A 5533-nucleotide genomic window follows, 5' to 3' on the forward strand; every position below is an offset into this window, starting at 1 on the left:
CCTGCCCCAGGGTTTATTCTGCTTCTCTTCTAAAACTCTATAGTTTCCATGGGCATTTGATCTTTCCTATGGTCTCATGGCTTTAAATAAAATTCTAGATAATTTCTCTGAGTTCCAGACTCCGTGTATTCAACTACCTACTTGAAATTTCCATTTGAATGGCTAATAAATGTATCAAAAATGTATATGACCTAGAACTCTTCATTGTTGGGTCTGTAACCTAATCCTACTCAACCTTTGTCAATTTATATAAATTACACCTCCAGCTACTTATTCACGCAAAAACCTCGGAGTCATCATGATTCTTTCCTATTACTCATAATCTTACACATCTTACTAAATAGCAAAATTTGCCTACAGGCAAAATTTATACATCCATTTATCCATTGCTATTATCATCAGAAGTCATTATCTTGGATCTGCTTCTTGACAAGTCTGTTCCTTTTCATTGCATACTTATAACCCTTGGCTCTACATAAGAGCCAGAGGATCTTTTTGAAGATGTATAGTACATGATCTCTGATGGCTTCCCATTGCAAGAAGAAAAATCCAGACTTCTTATCCTGTCCTATCAAATTCTGGTTGACATGATTTCTACCCAATTTTCCCCTTGTTATATTTCAGCCATACTATATTTTTCAGGGAATTTCTTAAATAGCCAGGCTCTTTTCTACCTGAAAAATTTAACATTTGCACCATTTTTAAAAATTTGTTATGTCTTTTATTTATTTTTGAGAGACAGAGAGAGATAGTGAGAGCAGGGGAGGGTCAGGGAGAGAGGGAGACACAGAATCGGAAGTAGGCTCCAGGCTCCAGGCTCTGAGCTAGCTGTCAGCACAGAGCCTGATGCGGGGCTCGAACCCACAAACTATGAGATCATGACCTGAGCTGAAGCCGGACGCTTAACTGACTGAGCCACCCAGGTGCTCCTGCTACCATTTTTAACTTGAACACTTTCCAGCAGTTCTTTCCAGCTCTTCACAGAAGAAGGTTTCTTCTTATGTTTTAGGTCTCAAACCTACATATCTCTTTAGTGAGTCCTTTATTCATGATGTCATCAAATGTGTGGTTTATGTGAGATCATTTCTAATATTGCTCTGTTTTATCTTATCCATAAAACTTATTGCTACTGGGTTATCTATTTTTCACTTGTATATATATATATATATATATATATATATATATATATATATTTGAGTATAAAATACTCTACAGTTTATGAAAGCAAAGATCTCTTATGCTTTTTTTTTTTTATCTCAGCATTGTCTTTTACTTTTGTGGGGAGAGGATAGGAGGAAGGGGACAGTCCCAGGGAGTTGCTAAAGTGTATGTGACTGGCATCCAAGGATGAGATGAGAGAGATGGCCAAGTAGATGAGATGGCACCCAAGATACTTTTCTCTATTGATTTCTGTACTCTAATGAAAATGATATGACATATGTATAATTGTCTAGCACAGGGTATTCAATGAATGTCAGTTCCCTTTTCTAGCAGGGTTCTCCACAGGCTATACCTAGATATCATCATCCTTCCTCCTTTAGGGAATAAAGCTCACCTAGAAAACTAGGAAACAGAAAGTGCAGTACAATTTGGGTAATACAGTTGGCTAGCTGGCTTGGTGCAGGGCCTCACTGTGTCCCCATCCTTCCCACTCTGCTCTGCCAGGATGGGGCCGGGAGTAGAGTTTCTCAAGAAGCTTCCCTGACACCTAACCAGTTGTAGTAGAAATTCCATGTGGAGGGCTATGGGCTGAAATTCTCTAGTGCACAGTCCTCTCTTTTCAGTGATGATAATTGTATGGAAAGAAGTGGACATATATGCCGATTTCATGGCTTGTATTTAGGATCTCAACAGACCTGCTGTGCTCAATATCTTGGAAATCCACATGATTCACAGCAGACTGAAGTCCTGCTTGATGTGCTTCAGAATTAGGAATGACCTTGGAGATAAAGATGCCTAGCTGGGAGGCCTCTCCTCTTCAGATATTAAATGACAAGTGAGCTCCAGGGAGCTTCTTCAGTGTGACAGTTGCAGGCAGAAACTGGGTCATTGCTGTAATCCAGGTGATACACCCTCTCATGAGGAGAAATCCATGCTTGGCCACTGCAGGCAGGTAGGAAAACCACTGGTAGTCATCATAAGGAATCCATCTCCAGTAATGCCTCCCAAGCCTCAGGCACCTCACGTTCCTCAGGCTCTGCTCTCACTGCCAATTCAGACTGGGAACCAGAAGCCGATGCTCAGATGGGTTGGAAAGGCGGGTTCTGGGTGCTGCACACAGGCCCTCCTCTTCCTAAAACACCAAGATCTTTTATGTCTTATTGATGGCCATATTGCCAAGTGCCTAGAACTGCGTGATATATACTAGTTCTCAGTGAATGTTTATTGAATAAATGAATGGGTGGATAAAGAGATGTTATATTCATTTATGAATGATGAGAAAAGGCTGAAGAGAATAAAAATTCTAAACAGAAGAATTAAGAATAAACACGTCAGTTGATAGAAATAGGTGTTTACAAACTGGGTGTGGCCTACATTTATCAAAGGTTAACACATAAGCATTGAATAAATTCAAGAATACTTCAGAGTGATTTTCCTCCAATTATCAAGATATGCTTGAGGACTAGTGGCCTCAACTTATATTGAAATATGTGAACTAACTAGACTTTCACATATTTCTACTCAAGTAAGCATGAAATAAGCTGAGCTGCCTTATATCCTCCTACAAAATGTCAATATGAAATTAAAATCCATCACTGAAGATGGCTTACTTGTTCTTTACAGTTGTTGTATTGTGACACTAAGTCAAAAACCATCAAAATAGCTAACATGTCATCTCATCTTCCATAATTTATACCTATCACCTCAAATGGAAGAGGTATGGCCAGGGTTGCAGCATCCTTAACCTCCAAGGATATCTTGTATTTTCTACTCCATGGAGTTATATAATGAGACAGCTCTTGCAATGATTATGCTACAGTCTCATCTTTGCCAAAATATATTAGTTTGTTGTGCCTTCCCCACAAGATTCCTCCCCAACAACCACATTTGTCAAATGTGGTTGTTACCAACTGGCATAATTAATTTTCTTATTCAGTTTCATGTAGGGAGGGCATAGAAAGAAAACGTGTTATGATCTATGTAGAAGCATAATGTTAAGATTCCAAAATTGAACTGAGGCAGATTTTTGAGGGTTTGAAGTTGAAGCATTTCATTTCTCTGAAGAAATAACAGAATAACAGAATGCGGTAATATGGCTTAATGTCTACAGATGACTTTTCATCTGGTCTGGTTATTCAAAAACTATAAAATTGCTTTAGGAAACTCCCAAAAGGTAGTAGTGTAGTATGACACAAATTTTGATCAAGCCAGGGAAATAACAAGATAGAGGGGACCTACTCTTTGATTTTAATTGAGTCTTGCCTCATTTTCCCATCCCTAATGAAGTCGATCTCTTTCTCTCTGAACTCCAAAGACAGTTTGTTCCTTTCCACACTACAACTTGTCATGTGTCAGTTGTACACATCTTCCATCTCATATTAGCTCACAACCTTGTCAAGGGAGGGGTCTGAGGTTTATTTTTCTTTCTCATGGATACTAATAATAGATCAGAGCACTTGAGTTTCAAAGTATATTTAAGCAGTAACTAAAATTACTCTTTATAGGTGTTTGTGAGGCTTTTGTTAAATAATTTATAAAAATTATCTGGTGGCAGGAAAAAAAGGAAGGAAGGAGGGAAGGAAGGAAGGAAATAAAGAAGGAAGGAAGGAAGGAAGGCAGGAAGGAAAAAATAACTCCTAGTTAGAGCTAATTTTTAGTTAAAAAGGCTTTAATCTAAGGAGTTTAGCTAAGAGCTAAGTTTCCCTCATATTTTCAAACCTTTATTTTAAGTCCACTGGAGGTAGGAATGCCAAATATCAAGATACAAACTGAAGCTTTCATCACAAGGTGACAGCTTGCTCCTAATGTTTAAGCAATTAAAAGATCTATCTGGGAGGCACTGCTTTGCCAACACAAAAGTCTTCCGCCTCCGTGACTACCACACATTGCAATCCCTACATGAGTCCCATTGATCTCCTAAGAGAGCAACAACTAATTCCAGGTGTCTCTTTGGGCAAAGTATATTCCTGGCTCACTTGTGAAATTGCATGTTTTCTAACAAGTCTCTGCTTTCCACATTCAAAGAAAGTGCATTTACCTAATATGATGCAGTATGCTATAAAACCGAGTTTTCTGTAGCAAATATTTGCTATTACTCTCCAGTGTCTCCCCAGGGTTTACTTTTGTGACATTGGACAAGTTTTTCCAGCATCAATTTTCTCTCTTTTAAATGTGAATAATAATTTTACTGCTTATTGCCTTTCCAGAATACTAGTGATGGGAGAAGGGAAGTGAAATAAAATACTGCAAAAATTAGAAATATAGATGTAAAATCCTAGGATAAAGTAGTGTAAGACAGGTAGGCTCCCTCAGAAATATATTTTACTGACAAATCCTCAGTATCTGCAGCGTTTACAGAGGCAGCATCTGTGTCTAAATTGTTTGGAAGGAAGACAAGAATAAAGCATCTAGGAAAGAATATATGAAAATAGCATACAAAAAAATCAAAATGATTGCATTATTTTCCCCTTCTCAGGATTATGGGTGAAGCAAGAATGTTGCATATTTTTAACCTGGGCTCCAAAGCAAGTAGGAGAAAATTAGGCAAATAGGAAAAAAAGAGATTCCTAAAGACACTCTAGGATTATACTATTATATTCTGTGTTTTCCTCACATTTTTATACAATAGTTATTACCAAAAGTAGTCATTTGGCTAAGAGAAAAGGAAAACGATATGTAAAGTAGCTTTGATGACAAAAATGTAGACTTCTAATTTGTATACTTTCTCCAGTGTATTTTCTGTTGATTATATGAAAAATTCTTTGTATCATTCCTTGTTCAACCTGAACCCAAATAAAATATTTCTGAATAATACATTTCTAAAAGTAAGAGTTTCAAGGAATTTGAAGCTGTGGTAATATAGTCTAAATAATTTTTACATGAAGGAACAGAAAGACTGGCTCTTGTTTATTTTTTTTTTTTACATTAAATAAATTTTATTCTGATTGGCTTACAGAATTAAACACATAATTGAAATATTCCCAAAACTCTCAAAAAAAAGGAAATTGAATTCCTCATATATTTTTTTAAATTTCTGTCCTTGACGGAATGTATTAAATAAGCAAACACCACCAACAAGCAAAACAAGTACTACAATGTAAAAACATTAAAAAAAGACAACCCTTTCCCATACATAAATGAAAGATTGCACACAAAGAACTCACATCTTTTCAGGCTTCAATAGTAAATATTCTGCTACTATGTATTAAATACTGCATGGTTTGCCCAAGCTAAGATGAAACCACATCATGAATCAATAAGCATTTTGCATTTTCTTTCATTATCTACTCAAAGTCATGCCTACTGCACCTCTAAACATTTCATTAAATCCAATGATACAGCAAACACTCCCAAAATAAACTTAGATTGTATT

At 36.8% G+C, this 5533-nt stretch overlaps 1 pseudogene; it reads right to left on the reverse strand.

The window, feature by feature from the left end:
- Nucleotides 1-1759: 1759 nt before the first annotated feature.
- LOC115291201 overlaps nt 1760-5533 on the reverse strand; it is a 6947-nt pseudogene continuing 3173 nt past the window's right edge.

The sequence above is a fragment of the Suricata suricatta genome, chromosome 5, assembly GCF_006229205.1.
Source record: "Suricata suricatta isolate VVHF042 chromosome 5, meerkat_22Aug2017_6uvM2_HiC, whole genome shotgun sequence".
Lineage (NCBI taxonomy): Eukaryota > Metazoa > Chordata > Mammalia > Carnivora > Herpestidae > Suricata > Suricata suricatta.